The sequence below is a fragment of the Rhinoderma darwinii genome, chromosome 4, assembly GCF_050947455.1.
Source record: "Rhinoderma darwinii isolate aRhiDar2 chromosome 4, aRhiDar2.hap1, whole genome shotgun sequence".
In the NCBI taxonomy this organism is placed as follows: domain Eukaryota; kingdom Metazoa; phylum Chordata; class Amphibia; order Anura; family Rhinodermatidae; genus Rhinoderma; species Rhinoderma darwinii.
In genome coordinates this window covers 373,799,454-373,819,620 of record NC_134690.1, presented here as the reverse complement: position 1 = coordinate 373,819,620, position 20,167 = coordinate 373,799,454, and the positions used below count along the sequence as shown (strand labels likewise).

The following is a 20,167-nucleotide window of genomic DNA, read 5'->3' as shown; positions in this document are numbered from 1 at the left end:
CGGATAGGTTTAAAGAAAGGCTTGTATCAGCAAGTACTATTCTGCACGTTAAAAGGTTTATGCCACGTTCAGTGTAGATTAGGATGCTCTGTTGTACGTCATAAAGTGGGCAGACATTTTAAAATTACGTATTGCGCTAAACGGAATTCTTGCGATTGTCACACAACTTTTTTCCCCTATAGGGAAGCGGTGAGGTTGCGATCATAATACAAGAGTCAAAATTGAGCCCTAGCATATAACAAACCATAAATGATTCCAATAAAGTTAGTTTCAGACACTTGCATTCAGTGGAAAAGAATAGAAAGTGGCAGATTTGGCAGCACATTAGTGGTGGGATGAGGAAGTTTAGACACTGAGTAAAAGATCAAATATAATGTGTAGAGTATTAGTGTTATTGTGAAATTTGTACTTTCAGGCTACATGCACAGGTTGAGTATTTTGTAGCCGGAAAATATGCACCAAATCTGCAGCGTTTTTCGGTGCGGTTTTTAAGTTTTGCTGCGTTTTCACGTTGCGGGTTTTGCTGCGTATTTCTCCAGAACTAGCAAGAGAGAATTCGCAAGCGGAATCGCAGATGTTGTTTCCTGAGCTGTAATTAAAGGGTTCAGTCTCACAATTATGTGAGAAATTGTACAGTTGTACATGTCTCACATTGTTTTTATTTTATTTTTTTTAAAGATTCCTGGTCTTATCGGCTGCAGTTTATGATTATAACATTATATTAGATTGTTGTGAATCGCCACCATTTTACACCATGTTTTTAAGTTCAACGTTCTGTACGGATATATTGTTGTGCTTTTTTTTTTTTTTTTTTTACTATCTTTTTTTTTTTTTAGCAAGTTACATTTATACAATACTGGCTGCCTACTACCACCTCTAGGGGGAGCTTACTACATACCAGTTTTTACCATTTAAAAGAGTTGTACCAGAATTAACAGTTATCACCACGTATTCCCAGGATAGGTAATATTTGTCTGATCGCTAGGACCCCCACCGATCAGGAGAATGGTGGTACCGAACCCCATGGTTCTCCTCAATGCCCTCCCCATAATGAGGAGGAGCTTGAATGGCGCGGCCATATTGACTATAATGGGTGCTATCTGGTTTCCATCATGGTGCCTCTATTCTGGACATAACAGAGCCTCTGACACAGATCTTGAACAGGGACATAACAGGACGCTGAACACTGCGTGCAACGACTTAGCAAAAATACCACACGTACATTATTGTGGTTGAACAGGCTTCCTCCTGGATTTTCAGGTAGGCAAACAGAAATAGTTTGCAACTAATATAATTTACCCAGTGCAACAGCCTAAACAGTATTATCTAATGTATCAACTCCGGACACCACTCTGTAGTCAATTCACACTGAAGAGCTGGTGAAGTGCTATGAATCCACTCTTGTTATACTTTGACTTGGACGTGTCTCTGTAAAAGTGGAAAAAGGCCAACGCTGGCATACACCCAGAGCATAACAGCGTGATGGAAAACACTGAGGCTCTTTTTACAGGGTACAAGTAAGCTTATGTGTGAAGTTGTCCCACTGTACCATGTTAATGGGGCTGGGTTTATTTGGGGTGATTTTTAATTTTTTTTTAACTTTCCATAGTATGGATACTGTTTTTGTGTCCTTATTCACCTTTACAATTAATGGTTCGTGTATGTTATTTTTCTTAGCATAGTGACACACGGCAGGTCGCGTTTCATTGTTCTGGCACACGAGATTCATCACATTAATCCTTGTGGTCCAGCAACCGTCACAAATATTCTGAATAGTCCTGAACCAGAGGTGTGGTAAGAAAGGAATGGCAGGTCCGGTGAAGATCTCAGAGCATGGAGAGTAAAAACTCAAAGGCGTTTGAGATCTTCTTACAAACAAAATCATTTACGAGAACTTTTTGTGCTGTGCGTAGGTTTTACGTTTTCCTTCTGGTTACCGTGGCTGCTTCCAAGAACATGTATGTGTGTATACTGTATCTATCAATAGTTGACACCTTTACAGTAGAGGTTTTATATGTAGAGGTTGTTGTGTTCTTTATTGACCCTTTTGGATGCAGCCTGAAAGAGGGATTGTAATGTTAATAAATAAATATATATATATATATATATATATATATGGTTTTGCCTAATTAAAACTAGATAGTGAAGCGCTATTTTTTTTCTTCTATGATTGTAGATTTTTATTGTTTTCTGTACGTGATAATGGGGCAGCCATCTTGCCTGAGCAGCTGTTACCAGCATTTAGAGATATACATAACTGGTTCCTATGATCCATGTGGCTGCTGTAAACATGAAGGGTCCATTGACTTCTATGGGAGTGTATTCTAGGCATGTGACCTGTGCAGAGGTCGTTGCGCAGGAAGGATAAGAATCAAGCTGTGTCCATCATCTATTTTGAATGGTGGTTCCTGTGTTACCTATATGGAAGTGTAACCTTTCATTGTAATCCGGTCTGTGATGATCATGAGATGACTGCTGAGAAGTGATCTCTACGGAACAGGAAGAGTCAGTTTATTGGGAGGCTCAGTGGTCAGAGTGAACTCGGCAAGATTTTAGGATTATTTTTTAAAATAAAAACTTTATTTAAACAGTCATTTTCTGATGACCTGCTCCCTTTTAATGTCATTTCTGTCGTGCCCTGACGTCACTTAAAATTCAGCTCTTTGCTCCTAGGTAAAAGTGTTTGTCAAAACAGCCCTACACCATCTAATGTGCATGTGACAAGACATTGCATGAGATTGGGATTGTCTAAAGACAGTTATACCCATTATATAGCTGAGCCCAGATTCCACCCCCCCACCCCCATAACATGCATGTTTAGCTCGGACAATTGGGCTTGTTGGGTGGGTTTCATCCTACCTAACATTGGATGGCTGGCTGGCTGGCTGGCTGGCTGGCTGGCAAGGGGTTTTCCCATCTCGGACATTTATGCCAAAACCACAAGATATATGCCGTAAATGTCTGATAATTTAGGCGTTCCTCTTGGAGACCCAACTATCAAGAGAAAAATTACGTTTAGTAAAGCTGTATTCTTCTCCACTCACTGTTCCCCATCCTCTCATATTACTAAAATCCCAAAAACCCAATGAAAGCTTTTATTTAAAACTCCACATGTGATTCCCGCTTCAGTGGCCTAGTTCACAACAAACCTCATTGTGGCTCTTAGGACTATAATTACAGGTTTATTATTGAGTAATTATGTCATTTGTTCTAAGCCTTGTAGTTATGGCTTTATACTGTAGTGTCCGGATTATAAATTACTGCTGGAAATCACTTGGATTAGACATCAATTTAGTAAATCCCTACAATCCTGGTCTTTTGGTGAGTGATATAACTTGGGTATTCCTTTCAGAAGAAAAAAGCAAGACTTGTGTAGGGGAGAGTATAGGCTTATATAATTTTTCTTAACATTAGCTGTTCAGCCAGCAAATGTCAAATGTAGCATCTTTATCATATATTTTCATTGAGTCTGTTTTTACTCCTGTTGCTGCATAGAAACAATCAGCATTCAGGTGAGCAGCTGTTGATGGATCTTATTTACTCTGTGCACAGAAGTTTACTTTTCTGAGTAAAATGTGTGTCTGAAGATCTATTATAGTAGATACTGACTACAGAGTTAATGTAAAATAAAGACGGTACCTCACTTTAAAACTGGTTTACCTTTGGGGGTACATGTGGATTATACTAATGTGACGCCCTCGTTTCTCCAAAATGCTAATTTGCGTAAATGTAATAAAAGATTTTTCTCTTCATTGGAGGCACTCTGTGGAAAAGCATAATACATGTTAGAATCAGGTTAGCCGAATCTATAATAGCCTGTTGGTAGTTCAATACGGACATCTGGTGAAAGACTCCCTTTAAAAAGGTTCCATAGAATTGGATCATTTTGGTCGACTATCAACCCTTTAAGGTAAATTCAGATGTACGTTAAATTACAGTACGATTCATGTGGATGGGGGTTTCAATACCCCATCCACATGTAGCAGAGAAATTCTGTTGCGGACTTGTCACGGATTGCACCCTTTGCAATGCATAGGGTGACATCTGTGTCAAAATCCGCATGTAACACGTGTAGATTTTATTGCGCATTTGCCGTGAAATCCAGTGGTGGATTTCTAAGCAAATCTGCATTAAAACTGGATTTTGACGTGGATTTTAATACTACTACATGTAGCAGAAAAATCAGCCCCTTAATTGAAGGCTTGCTGCAAATTTTCTGGTCTGCAGCATGTTCATTCTATCCCAGATTTTGATTGCAGGTTTCACCAATTGCTTTACAGCCACAGAAATGTCTGATATGAGTCTTTTGAGGTGGGGAGGTAATGATTTTTATAGACACATTAGGCCGCCTACATTCAGGATTTCAAAATGCCTTGCTTTCCAAGCGGTTTATTACATGCGTTTTTGGTGGCGTATTTTTTTTTGGTGCTCTTTTGTACAGATGTTTTTTTTCTGGAAGTTTTAAAGAGAAGCTTATGGAGAACATGGCAGAAAAATGCCATACTCCGAGCATGCTGGGTTTTAATAAAAGAACGGCACTGAACCCTAAACATCTGGCCGCAGCATTTAAGGGCAAAAAGTGCGCAAAAACGCCACCGATAATATTATTGTTGATGGCAGCACGTCTCCCTCTGTAAATGGGGAGATGTGCTGCCGACAAGATAGAAATCAATGGGGACGAGCGATCGAAGTAACGAGAGCTTGTCCTATACTAGCTCCTTAAAGCAGCAAACGAGCACCGATTACTGAGCTTTCTTGTTGATTGGCGCTCGTTTACACGGCCCATGTCAGGCCGTGTAAGAGGACCCTAAACAATAATAATAATTTACATGAGAAGACACTATTTTCTTTGTCAAACTATATATACAATGGAAAAGAACAATCCTAGCACTCAGTTGAAAAACTACTTTTTCTACGAAGTGCTAGGGTTGTTGTATCTTATATGTTCAATTTGTAGGTTATCCAACCCGAACCGCACTGCAACACTCCATTCCAGGAGGGCAGCTCATCGTCTTTTCTATATATACAATGCAAGACATGGAGAACAGCCGGCTTTCCTAATCTCAGAGTAGCACTTGTGTACCTTTTTTTATTTTAAAACCGATTTTTTTATATGTATTATGTTTAGGTTGTATGACCTAAACAGAAAAGCCAGAAATGTTTTTTTCTAATTTTTATCGCTGTTTCTGCCTTTTCGATTCATATATAGCTAATAAGGTGCCACTACCTTTTATTTATGCCAGTGATTATATGATTGCCGGCTGGGTATAACTAGATCCAGCGGAGCCCAAATTGGGACGACTAACATTATAAGGATCCTGTTATAAGTCAATAGGCTTACATTTGGCGCCGGTGGAGTCTCATACAACAAATTCGACACTGCATCCCGGTTTCCGTTCTAAACAGAAACCAGGACGCAAATGTGAATAGCTTATTTTTGTTATTTAACTATCAACTAAAGAGAGGGAATGTGGGCAAGAATCTACAAACACCATACAGACGCTGGGAGGTACCAGTACTAAACACTGAGACTACCTCATTTGCATAGAACAATAATTGGTCACTGAACATTACATTTAAGGCTGTGTTCACAACACCGTCTGTGTTCCGTTGAGGGGTTCCGTCTGAGGTTTCCGTCTGGTTAATCCCTCAAAGGAATGGCAAATGGAATCCTAGCTAATAGTTTCCGTATGTCACCGTTGTGATAGGGTCCGTCGGAATTGACGCAACAAATAGCACAGTCGACTGCGCTATTGGTCCCGTCAAGAACAACGGAACCCTGTCACAACGGTGGCAGACGGAAACCATTAGCTAGGTTTCAGTCAACATTGATATCAATGGTGGGGGAAACGGAAGCTTAGGTTTCCATTTGCCTTTTGAGGGGTTAACCCGACGGAAACCTCCGACGGAACCCCTCAACGGAAGGGCAACGGTGATGTGAACAGGCCCTAACCTTGATTTGTCTTGAGAGGGGTAATTTTCAGCACATTCTCTCTGTTTTAGGCCCTGTTCAGTGTGTCTGAATCAGCGTCATAAAACGTCCGAAATTGCCCCACCATTGATTAGAGTCGTGGATTTTGTTTTCTTTTTCTCTGCAGGCTTTTAGCCGCACGCGGGGGAAAAAAAGCAACATGTCCTTTCTCGCTGCGGTTTCTGCCTCTGACCTCCCATTGAAATCAATATCAATGGGAGGCAGAAAAAAACAGTGGCGCTTTATTTTTATTTCTGAAAGTTTTTCGCTGGCGGTCCTTGCATTAGCTTCAAAGGCCGCGGGCAAAAAAATGCCACAAAGCGCAGCCAGGTCAAAATCTGCCCCAAAATTCCTAAAGGGGTTCTGAGGAAGATTTCTAAAAACTCAGTCTGAACAGGTCCCTTACTATTTGAATGACTTTACTGTAGATGAGTTAAACTTCTGAATTTTTTGAGACTTTTCACCTAGTTGTTCCTACAGTGCACAATAACTTTTGACGTTATACGGAGTGTCACTCCTATTACAACATATTTCCATGACACATGGTGATGTCTGTCATACACTTACATGCTATTACATGTAGGCACACCCTTGTCATTCACACTATAGACGTAGAAACACTTCCTATCCCAATTAGTGACATTTACGAAGAATAATGCTTCATATCCTATTATGGTCCAGTTATGTTATTGCCACACGCACAAGGCAGGGACTTTTAAAGATAACCTTTAAAAAGCTCACACCTTATTAAAACGTAGACCGGAAATGAGAATTAAAGAAAGTTTACTCCATTTGTGAGCTAGCTGTATGTAGTGTAAGGGAGTCCTGCTAAGCAAAGCGTGAAAAAGTCCACTAAATGGGCCAGATATTGAGGGTCATGAAGCATCTTGTAAGGTTTAGCATTCATTTCCCTAGAACACAAAATTAGGAAATTTCATAGAAAAAGTCATGTCTCCCTTTCCGTTTTTGTGTCATTAGGACTAAATGAATCATTTGATGGAGAAAATGGTCACCTTCGTATGTTTTAAAAGGAGATCTACAAGCAGAACTAGTGCCCTTAGAGTCCTTTCACACGTGATTTGTGAACGCGAGTGCCGTTTAACGATATAGCTTACGGAGGACCTGTATTTATACGTATCTTTTGATCGCTTATAGGAGCTTGTCTTTCCTACTTTCCTCCCGTTTCCGAACAGGTGCCTGTATAGACAAACGGATATAACCCAGACAAATGATAATTGTGTCGCGTATATAATATGGGAAATCTTATTTTGTCTCTTTTTTTTCTTCTCAGAACCGATAAATCATCTTTAAGCGCTAGTTATAAAGTGGTAGTTCTTTTATAATGTATTTTCATTTCAACATTGTTTTTGTCATAATGTAGACCTTTTATAATGTGGTTGACTGAACAGGTGATAAGCAATAACCCGGACATAAGCATTAAATGAGCGGACTTCAAGAATGGTAGAAAGGCATTGATGATTTTACCAAAATTCTATGTCATTTAAAGTGTACCTCCAGGAAAATATGAATAAACTGTAATATGCTATGGCCACGATTAATACGCAAAATTGCTTCGCTTTTCATTATACAACTGCAAAACCCCTGTTTGATATGTCTGAATATGTTAGGTGCATTTTATTTTGCTGTTATGACTACTCACGGCACCATCAAAGTGATAAAATCTTAATGGTTATGATTCTCCCCTTTTAGTCCATTGGCATAAGTGAAACGTGCCTCTGGGCGGTTTTGTTCTACATGGCCACCAAACAGTATAGTGAAGTTGACTGCTATTGGCTTCTTGCCTCTCTCATTCTGTCCATAAAATCGATATCCCTGTTTGTGGTCAGTGCGTGCACCATTTTGCTAACCCTTGCCTCCTGGACTTGCAAATGTGAGCGGTGACTATGTGAAGGTATATTGTCTAAGGCAGAGTTTCCCAGAAGACAGCAGCAGCAGAGCTGTCGATTTTTACAGTAGCGATGGCAAACCTATTTCAGCCTGGTCGAAGATGCTTCGCATGGGTGCAGGCAAGGCAGTCGACGACTCTTGGCCAGAATATAATTCTAAAATGCTCTACCCATCCATACACAAAGATTCTTTGAGGTAGTAGTGCAAAACATTTTTTAGGGGTTCCTTACATAGTAATAAAGATGGGGATTACTGGTCTTAAGGCATTAGGATTTTTTTGTTTTTTCTTGTTTCTAGCCTTTTTAGTATATTACCAAAACTGAGTAGGATCGGACATAGAAACAATGAAAACATCTAAAGAACTGTCAAAATAGTTAGTACATTACAATGATTCAGGGGTGGATTAAAGGGTACCATGGGCCCATGGCACTTTTTCCAAGTCTGCCCCCGCCATATACTCTGAAGACATAACTCTGAAGATGCTGTACCGTGTATATATTTGCAGGTTTCTGTTTAGGTGGCCACAGATCTGGCACGGTTTTGAATTTGCTGTAAAAGCAGAATGAGCCATACAGAAGAGAAAAAGCAGAATACTTTGAGACACTAAAGAGGTCAGGAGCTTTATAACTTTTTTATTTTTAAGTCAATGGAGTGGTGTGTGAAGGTTTATTTTTTTGCAGGAGGAGCTGTATTTTTTGACACCATTTAAATTAACAAATAATGGGTGAATTGAAAAAAAAGATTCCTCCGTGGCTTTTGGGGTTAAGTTTTTACTCTATATATTTAACATCTACTTTTACCTTTTAAGATAAATATATACAGCCCTAGGAACCAAGCTCCGTACATATGTACAGCCCCAGAACCAAGCACAGTACATATATACAGCACCAGAAACCAGGTGCGTACAGAGAGCACCAGAACAAATACAGTTCAGTACAGAGATTATTTGCAAATTCAGTTGAACCCCTGCCGTATAAATTTGTACGACAAAACGACAGCTCCCAGTACATCCTGAACAATGGTTAGGATATGCTGGGAGTTGCAGTTTAAAAGAATGCTACCATCCTTCATCTCGCTGCAGATCATACAGTGACTACAGTACTTCTCAGTCACAGACAGAATAAACATTTACATTGAGTGACTCACAGGTGACGTGTCACATTCTTTTTAGTTCTTTTTCTCTCTTCTCCATCCGATCCAGACCTCCATGATGACTTTTCCCACGCACGACCCATTTCTGCAGTTTGCAGCTCCGATGTCTTCAGCTCCTCACTTTTCCAACATTTCCGCAACTATGAACGAAGATAAAATTCTCATGATGCCACACTCTATGCTTCTAAATATAATAGTATTATACACTGTTCCCCTGAATAGAATAGTATTATACACTGTGCCCCTGAATACAATAGTACTATACACTGTGCCCCTGAATACAATAGTTCCATACACTGTGCCCCTGAATACAATAGTTCCATACACTGTGCCCCTGAATACAATAGTTCCATACACTGTGCCCCTAAATATAATAGTACCATACACTGTGCCCCTGAATACAATAGTACCATACACTGTGCCCCTGAATACAATAGTATTCTACAAGGCACCCCTGAATATAATAGTACTATATATTGCACCCCTGAATATAATAGTATTATACACTGTGCCCATTAATTAAATTGCCAAACACTGTAAAGTAAAACACCACACACTAACCATGCCCCCTGTAGGTAGCGCCCGTCACAATGCCCCCTGTAGGTAGCGCCCGTCACAATGCCCCCTGTAGATAGCGCCTGTTAGAATACCCTCTGTAGATGGTGCCAGTTACAATGCCCTTTGTAGAGAACGCCTCTTGTAGATAGCGCCAGTCGCAATGCCCCCAGTAGGTCGTGCCAGTTACCATGCCCCCTGTAGATATTGCCCAGAAAAAAACAAAAACATTCTCACCTGTTCCTGCACTGTCCTTCAGCGACGCAAGACTCGTCAGAGACCAGACTGTGTCATCCCATATAACGGCGCAGTCACCGTGCCGACTGTGTCATTCGTAAAGCGCAAAATGGGAGGAAGGGAACGGATAGTTCCCTGTCTCGCCAGCGCGAAGGTAAACAATTGTATCCGCATCCTGAGGACGCAGAAACAATAGGGTGAGAGGTCCCGCTTCACCCCAGTCCTCTGAACCGGCTATAATTTTAAGAGCCGGTACGGGAAAACCGAGGCGAACTGGGCCCCCTTCCAGCCTTGTGCCCCAGGCACTTGCCCAGATTGCCCTCATTATAATCTGTAGACGGCCAAGGTTTTTCATACTATAGAAGCAGACCATGCAGGTCCTATGGAGGGAGGCGGCCCGGCACTGGTTGGTTCCATCCCCTTTGATACTTGGTGGGGAGAATCTGTGTAGGACTCCCCTTAAGAAAATCTGCATTGTTAGCAAACAAGGTGGAAAGGATGTGGAGGGACAAACAAACCTCAGACCCATCTGTCTTGGGTGCCAAAACCCAGTACTTTAACATGGAGTTTTATTTTTATATTTTCTATATGGCCACTTCTATTTTCTATTCCCCACTGTAGATAGCACATGCAAAATTAGATTTTACATGAAGTGAGCAGAATATAACAAATTCTACAGCAAGGACAAACAAACAATGTTACAAATATTGTAGATTGTAGATGAAAATATTGTAGATTGTAGATGAAAATTGATTATACATAAAAATCGGCCTCAAAATTCAGTTAGGATTTTCACAACGTTTTTCCCCGCGGCCGTTGAATGCTGCGAAATACGCTTTCTCTGCCTCCCATTGATGTCAATGGGAGGTCCGAGATCTAAACACCCAAAGATCGGGCATGTCCCTTTTTCACCGCGAGCCGGAAAAAACTCCTCTGCCTCCCATTGATATCAATGGGAGCCTTTTTTGGCGCGTTTTCCACGTCAAAAAACATGTAAAAAAACTCAGTGTGAAATTACCCTAATACTGTATTGGTGCGATGATCGGATATGTTTACGGAACTATTCCTAATATGTGTGATATAATGGCATAAACTTCCATCTATTGCTCATAATCATTTCATGGATGGTTTAAAAAAAAAAAGTTACCTCCTAAACAACTACTGAAACTTTTGGCATGCATAAAGTCTGTGCTTAAAGTTTATTGCCGCCTCTGTAGAGATCAAGGTTTATCTTTATAAATACTTATCTGCTGGATAATTATTAACCTATATATAAGTATAAGAGAATGTATTATGATACAGAGCTCTTTAAAACTTATGGCACCCTTAAGGAGACTCTGTCACCACATTATAAGTGCCCTATCTCCTACATAAGGAGATTGGCGCTATAATGTAGGTGACAGTCATGCTTTTTATTTAAAAAATCTATCTATTTTCACCACTTTATTAGCAATTTTAGATTTTTGCTAATGAGTTTCTTAATGGCCAAGTGGGCGTGTTTTACTTTAGACCAAGTGGGCGTTGTACAGTGGAGTGTATGACTCTGACCAATCAGCGTCATACACTTCTCTCCATTCATTTACACAGCGCATAGGGATCCTTTTAGATCACTATGTGCTGTCTTATACTAACACATTAACGATACTGAAGTGTTTAAACAGTGAATAGACATTCCACGGGATGTCTATTCACAATCCCTGCACTTACTGTTTCTATGGTACTTACAGCAGAGCAAGCGTAATCTCGCGAGATTACACTGTAGATGACCGGTTACAACGAGATTACACTTTGCTGTGTTGGTCCGGTACGTACAGGGGGAAGATGACCGCTATGCATAAGATGCTTGATAAAGACCCATTCATGGGTTGAAACGTTGCAAGTGTTTTTATGCTTGGTGAATAAATCAAATACACTTCTTTGGATTATCTTGAGTGCTGCAGTTCCTTTCTTCGATTGCATATTGATTGTCTCCTTTGGACCTGGGATTCTTTACTGCGTGCACCACCCATGTTTGGGGAGTTGTCCTTTCTCACTGAAGATTTTTTTGTGGCTGTGCTGCTGTTTTCCTGAATAGCTATGCATAAGAGCAATCAGTGCTCCCCAGCGTATAATAATTGAAATATAAATATAAACAGCTATTATAGATATGCTGAAAATAGGGGGTAAGGCATGTTGAAACAGCAGGAAAAAACAATACCAAAAGCAGAAAACAAATTAGACATCCTACAATAATCGGGAACAAAAGAAGACTTCCAGGTCCTAGAAACTCAATGGCCGGTAGCAAAAGAAGTCCTAGAGTTTATAAACAGGACAACGAACGCGTCAAGCTATCAGGCTGAACGGGCAGAATCTCTAGGCGGTGTAGGCTCCCTTTCGCGGCCGCGACCAGACGGTCTTCTGGGACCTCGCGGGGGGCGACCCCCAGCAGGTGGCGGGTGCGAGAGCCTCTGCCTGCAATGGGAGGAAGGCCTAGATCCCGAAGGATGTCAGGTAAGTCACTCGGAGCTCTCAAAGTGTAGAGATGGCCTTCTTGTCTGACCATTAGGGCAAAGGGGAAGCCCCATCTCTAGATGATACCTCGGTTCCGAAGTACCTCCAGAAGTGGTTTGAGAGCAGATGGTTGCGCCAAGGTTTGTCTAGACAGATCCGGTAAGATACGTATCTGCGTACCCTGATGGAAGATGGCAGGTTGGTGCCTGTTTTTTTGCAGAATAGTGTCCTTTATGGCATAGAAATTAATCCAACAAATGACCTCTCAGGGCCGCTGGTCATCAAGATTCAGTGGGCACAGGTCTCTGTGAGCACGGTCAAGTTCAATATTTGGTGGACGACCCAATAAGTTATTGAAGATGGAAGACAGAGTAGAAAAAAAAGATCTGATGCAGGGATAGATTCAGGTAGACCCCGAACACAAAAATTGTTCCTCCGATTACGATTCTCAATATCATCCAGATGTTGTTACAGAGCAAACAGGTGAGCAGAATGTTGTTGCAGAGTGGATTGCATAGTTTCCAACGTAGTAGTCAGTGACACGGTCATGAGCAAGAGTATCCACTCTCGTAGAGAGTGAAGAAAGTTCAGCACGGAACTGGGTAAACTCCACTTTACATTCGTCCACAATCTGTTTAGCAAAGGAAGACCTATCCGCCCTAGTGGGTAACGTTTGAGCCATCTGACTGATATCCGAAAGAGTGGCCGGATGATTTTCACAGACAGGGACAGATGAGGAGTCTGGATGACTTAATCTGAAAACAGCCGGAATGTCATCCGGGTCGTGAGCAGAACAGGAAGACTGGATGAAAAAATATCGGAACCTTGACTATGCACATGAGAGGAGGACCGAGGCCAATGGTGTGGAGGAGACAGCTGGAGCAGCAAGGGTGGAATGGTCGGCTGGACAGGCGGGAGGCCACCCCAGGGAGAGCCTGAGGACCACGAGGGGGCAACCCCTAGGGGCATGGGGCTCCGTAGCGTCTGCAAGAGTACCTGGGCCTGTGACCCTGAGGTTGCAACAGTTGGCTCGGGGGAATTAGGTCTGTGACCTCCGTACTCACAGTTCCTGTGGAGGAGATGAGACGAGGACTCCTGGGCTGGCTCAGTTGCAGGACGAGGCAGGTCCAGAGGGGCAGTGTCAGCGGATCCCGGATCCCCCATTACAGATGGGCCCAGATCCGGTGCGGACAGCAGGCAGGTAGACATTGCAGGATGAGGAACAGTGTACAGCAGAAACGAGGCCTGCAGGGATGCAGCCTCCAGAGAGGGCCGAGCAGAGACTTCTGGCCGTCGCGACCCTGATGAGTGCCAATGGCAATTTTGGAAGGCCTCACACGTGGGCGGGAGAGGAGCGGCGGTTCCGGAAGCCGACACTGCAACAGCAAGGCTATGCAGGGGAAAATCCCCGCTTCGGGCTTCCTCAGCAGGGGAGGACGGCTGGTGCACATCAGCAGCCTGAGGATAGACCGTGGGGAGATCCGGTCGGCCATCTTGGATGGCAGCGGGTCGGGATTCCCTGGGCCCTGCTTCAGCTATGCCCCTGGAACGGAGCGAGCAGCTCGATGTCCCCTGCAGCTGCATCTGAGGTCGTAGGGAGATATCGGCAGACGGCTGTTCGGTGCCCCCGGAGCCCTGGCATAGCACAGAGGGAGATGGCGGTCGACCATCTTGCTCACGGACCTCAGGTCGGAGCCTGGAGTTGCATTGGAGTCGGTCTCCTGAAAAAAGTCCTGCTGAGATGAGGGACGCGTAGAGGATGGTGCCTTGGTCTTTTTAAACGCCTTCCACATTGAAAACGCCGGCTGGTAGCTGACTGCACGTAAGCTGGTGGAGGAGCTCAGGGAAACACGTCCTCACACTCTCATAGCTGGCCACGCCCCCGACCTATTGAACTTTACTTATCCCTCCCTTGCCGCTGCTATCAAGTTCATTGCTGTTATCCCCTCTCCTAAACTCCTCCTCCGACTGTAAATAACGGTCTGCAAACATTTTGCGCCTTTTATCGTACTAATTCGGTGTTCCATTGTACGCACACACCAGAAGACATCCATGTTCAAGCGCAGGATTTTGTGTGCTTCGGGAGAGCGAGGAGCTGTCAATCAAAACTAAGGAGGTGGGGTAAACTCGGAAAGACTTGAGGAATAAAGGTTTGACTCTTTTCAAACGAAGATATGACTCTCTTATGACCATTAGCATACTGTTTGCGAACACTAAAAAACGGAATACTAAAGCCACCAGGTATTGCTGGTTTAATAGGTGAAATGCTGGTGACAGGTACCCTTTAATGAACTGTCATTTTTATAGAAATAAAATATTGTGGGTTAGTAACTCTTTACTGATCAGGATATACTAAAATGTCTATTCTCCGCTTTACTACTCCAACAATCAATTCACTTTTAAAATGACTTCCATATGTGGAGTAAAGCTTTTTGCTGGTTAGCTCTGCCTGGAATTAGTGCTGGGTTTATCGTGAACAATACCCTAAGCTGAAAAGAATGTGTGGTCAAATGGAAAGTGTACATCTTCCCATATCCATGCCTCACTGCTCCGTTTCTGTAATAATCGGCATTTGTCATATATCAAGGACTCCATAAAGAAAGAGGACAAAAGAACAACATGGCCCTTGGGACAACTTAAGCCTCAATCTACCTGAGCCTACCAGAGAAAAATGCTCCCTCTTTGCCAAATACATGTTATGTACAATGCCATTCATAGGGTTTACCGGCTGTCCTAGCGTCCTTAGCAGAATTGTGAAGGATCTCTACCCTGAAAGACTCTGTCATATTCACGGCAAGGTTTCATCCATCCAAACTCACTGTCCCAATATTTTTCTTCGGGGCAGATCTTTCGTATTTATAGCCATAGCCGTGGTTCACCACCAATTTATTAAAAAAAAGTTATGTAAAGGGCTCTCTAAATATGACAAATTATTAACAAAGTTACTAATTAAACGGGTATTCCCATATTAAACTATTATGGAATATTGTTAGGATATTACATATCGGTGACCCCGAGAACGAAGGGACCTGGGTCACTTGGCTTTTCTAATGCACAGTGGCGCTCCTGGCCGCCTGCTGTTCAGAAAACTGCAACAACATTCAAGTGAATCGCATTGTTACAGTTGGCACGGTGCATCGCTCTGAGAGACCCCTTGACCGAGCTGCAATGCTTAACCAGTTTTGCGGCCCCTTCATTCTTTCGGATTGTGGGAGTCCTGGCACTTGAACCCCCACTGATCAGTAGCGATATGCCTTTACTTGTTCTATTGGGGAAAGCCCTTTATGGGGTTACCCCAGAATCGACTATCACCTACCCACAGGAGAGGTGATAATTGTCTTATCGCTAGGGGCTTCAACGCTGGGAACCCCAATGGATTTACCGAAACGGGGGTACCTGATCCCCAGATCGTCCTTAATGGACCCCCCCCCCACAGTGAGGAAGAGCTTCTTGAATGGAGCCGCTCCATTCAATGTCTACGAGGCTGACTGAAGCAGCTGAGTGCTGTACTCGAACGGTAAATGGGTGTGCTAGTGAAAAAAACGATGTCCCTGCATGCAGCAACCATCCCCATGCTGCGGCATGCAGGTAACTACATATAATATGCGGTGTGTAATCTATAGATTGTGTTTGATTCCAATATTTAAGCCACTTTCACCTGATCATAGGGAGCTAAGATCTGAGATGATATATGCAGGAACCTTATAATCTATAGATTTTGTAACTGGCATTGTGCAAAACAGATGTGGAAGGGTATACTTGTATATTAAAAAAAAAATAGGGAATCTGCAGGGTAAACTAAATCTGCATTTTACTGTTTCAACCTGCAAAGTCAGTGAAAAGAAAGCACTGCTATCCCCTCTGCTCGCCACTCCTATGTCGGTTCTGCAGGGACGGTGGTTGTATACAGCAGACAATATCTCAACATCATGTACCCCAGGGTTATGGCTACAGGAGATTGGGCAATTGTTTAGAAGTCCAGTCAGAGCAATTTTTTTGGCTTCGGGTGGTAATATGGTCACTACTATAGTATGATAGGGATAGAAGAGGTAGAAGTACGTGTGTTCTAATCTTTTTCCTATCTTATTCATCAGTGGAAACAGAAATGTTTACTTTTCGGAACATATCCAATGATGAGTCCGGTGTCTTCATCTTTTAGAAATAGGTGGTGGATTTTATAAAGTGGTCAGACTAGTAGTTCACATTGACTGGGAGATATGAGGAAGTGTCAACGTTTTAGGGAGAGGCAGCATTATGAATTGATGGGGCTAGGAAGACACCGCAGTCTTAAGTGTCCCCATTGTTTCATAGAACATATCATGGGTAGCTGGGGCAGTCTGAGTGTACGTTCAGTAGAGGATGGTTAAGGTAAATAATTGAACTTCAATTGTAGTAGAGCGGCCTAGTGCTGAAAGTTGTAGACTGGACTAGAATTATCCTAGAAATGTTTTTATTAATTTCATGTAGGTTAGTCGCTTGCATATGACAAGTTCTGTATGATGGAATCCTCAATTCTTGTACTATTGTCTATGCTTATTTACTGAAGATATGTGTCAATATGCTGTTCGTCTAGAACAAGAAACTATCTCCTATCTCTCATTTGATCTCGCTCTCTCTCTCCATTTCTCTCTCTCCATTTCTCTCTCTCTTTCTCTCTCCATCTCTCTCTCTCTCCATCTCTCTCTCTCCATCTCTCTCTCTCCATCTCTCTCTCTCCATCTCTCTCTCTCTCCATCTCTCTCTCTCTCCATCTCTCTCTCTCCATCTCTCTCTCTCTGCATCTCTCTCCATCTCGATCTCTCTCTCTCCATCTCGATCTCTCTCTCCATCTCGATCTCTCTCTCCATCTCGATCTCTCTCTCTCCATCTCGATCTCTCTCTCTCCATCTCGATCTCTCTCTCTCCATCTCGATCTCTCTCTCTCCATCTCTCTCTCTCTCTCATATATATCTATATCTCTGGAGGCCACCTATGTGTACAGTATATATTCCCATCAGCTCTCACAGACTGGCTTTCAGCATGCATTATAAGACGTTTGAGCATATTTTTGTAGTCCGTTTTTAAGTTTGCCTTCTGGTTTTGTGGATGTGTTTATAATAAAAATAACCCATGTAGCGTGGTAAATTGAACTGTATGTGTGACATGTAGTTGTGAACGTGCATGGTTGACAAGCTGTTAGTGAAGTGCCAGGGATGTTTTATTTATTTTTTGCAGTGACTACATTTTCCTTCGTACTATGGGTTTAGTGTAATTATTACATCAATGCGAGATTTCCAAACTGTTCGCTTAAGAATTGCTTCAACAAGTCACGTCAGCAGATTCAATTTGGTTCTGATTATGGTCCGGTCAAGGCTTTCTTGGTTAATTATTGTTCAGGGATGTTTTGTAATTGGGTCAACATGAAAATAATAGCTAAAATATTTTGTTTGCATCACCAGGAGAAATTAAATATATGATCAGATGAGCTACTAGAATGAGTACCAACATGCATATATTTTATATTGTCTATAAAAGATCGATTGGAAGTTAAAATATTATCATGGTAAAATTAATTTAATCTGATATTACAGACAGCCCCTTTTAACATGAGTCGTCTCAGCATTCAGCTGTTGGCTGTGACGGCTAAGACACCCCCCCAGCAAACGGTGGATTTTGACAAGGGACGTTGCTATTGACTGATCATTTTTCTTATAATGCATGGATGTCTCAAGTCCGCCAGAGCGATAGCCTCTGTTTGTTAGCGGCTCTCCTCTCTGGCTCCTCCTATGACGTCTATATATCCTAATAGGGCATATATTTGGGCTGGGGTAATATGATGGGACAACCCCTTTAATAAGTCAAATATCAAAGTCTGGGTTATTGTATGTTTGTAGAAAGATCTAGCGAGAAGCTACAGGAGGACAGCGTGCCATAAAATACGATCATCAAATTGACTTTGTTTTCTTGCTTAGTCCTTTAATATATCTGCTCAATTTTAACAGACTAACCTGCTGGTCCAGAATCTTTGGTCATATAGGCAACCAATTACCCTATGGCCCAGCACCTATTCTATGGTCAATCACAACCTTTCCTGCTCTGTGGTCCAGTGCAGCAGATGTTAAGCTGTGCGGACTATCGGACCTTCTTTTTTTTGCGTTCTTTCTTTGTGGGTTTTACCTCCTGCTTAATTTTTATGCCTCACTCTTCAAGCATATATCCGCTTCCAGCAAGTAATTCATAGAAGGTAAATTGCTTCTACCACTAGCAGAGGATGTTTTATCGACCTAATTTGGTTTTCTCCAGCTCTAAATTGTTTTCTGAGCGTGCAGAATATACAGAAAAATCCGACTGCTGTGATTTCTCATCCTGTCCGCAGACAAATAGTCTTTCTTTGAAGTTTTGAGGCTCCTGTGTCGGTACAGGCTCACATGACAATTTGTTTTGCTCCACTTTTTTTTTTTTTTTAATATAAATTAATCCGCTATGTCAGAAGTCACTGGGGATAATTCCATGAAATGTTTTAGTAATGAAATTCTTCTGCAGTCCATTATGCTAGAGATGTTTTTTTTATTACTGGATACCGGCACAATGTTTGCACTTTTGCTTTTTTAAATCGCATTTCTACATAGTGTATAATATGGCAGAAGCCCTACTTGCTAGGAGAAAACGTCATAGCTTACTGTCGTATAGGAAAAAGTGGAAACCTTTCTAAGCACATTGAGACCCCATGTATCAATCGTGCAATTTGTACAACCCATATATTTTATTACTCTAATACTGTCGAAGATTAAAGGCTATGGAAACCTTTGAAGACTTTGTTTAAGTTTATAAAAAAAAAAAAAATGTAATAGTGTGTGGTGCAAATTTGTACCCTGTTTTTATTACAAATTTATTTTTCCCTTTCAGATACATCTATGTATCCTGGATACATAGAAGCTGTATCCCGTGCTGAAACCTGAATCCGTCAGGTCAGTGGGACCGATGGCTTCGGTGGCAGTGGGTCCTGCATACATAGAAGCTGTATCTGAAAAAGTAAAAATAATTTTTCATAAAAACAAAATACAAAGTTGCACAAAACACTCTAATACATTGTTTTAGTAAAAAAAAACACAAAAAAACAAACCGTCAAAGTACATATCCTTTAAGACCGTGTAAACTTAGACCAGGCAGTCAGACGATTCTCCAAATTGATCACAGTGGCGCAATCTGATACATTTGGCTCATTTTTCTAGACGCTTTACTCTTCCTTTTTACCACCTTTTGGTTGGCATAGTTTACCTTTGAATACTTGACACTTGTCACTATAGGGCTGCTGCATTTATTGTTCAGGCATTTTGCATAGACTGGTTATCCTGCCTGTATTGATAGGAGTATTTGATTTGCTATTCAGGTGGGATCGTTTATTAGTGATTTTTGAGTCCTCGTTTGGAGGAATTGCTATTATAGTTTACTTTTGACACAATCTGACCATGCACGCTTTTTTGAGACCATTTCAAGGGCCAGTTCACACGTTGCGTAAAAACTGTGGATTTTCCACAACAGAATTAGTTGCGGAAAATCCACAGCAAATACAGTAGCGGCAAAGTGGATGAGATAAAACAATTCTCATCCACATTCTGTGTAAATACTGTGCAGAAAAAAACGCTCAAATTGACCTGCGGTGCGCAATTTTCAATGGGGATGTAAATCCCGCATCAAATAGCAGTTGTTCCACTTTTTTCGGTGGGTTCGCAGCAATCCCGCCGCAAAAAACGCAACTCTGTAAACCAAAATGTTAAACTTACCTAGGGGTCTGTGTTTCATCCTCCTGGGATGACGCTTCATCCCATGTGACATCTGCTGCAGCCAATCACAAGCTGCAGCGGCCTCTTGGGA

At 42.0% G+C, this 20,167-nt stretch overlaps 1 protein-coding gene across 3 annotated transcripts in view; it reads left to right on the top strand.

Annotated features, from left to right (window-relative positions):
- Positions 1-20,167, top strand: part of UGP2 (UDP-glucose pyrophosphorylase 2) — a 73,827-nt gene that overhangs the window by 38,512 nt on the left and 15,148 nt on the right. The window lies entirely within an intron of this gene.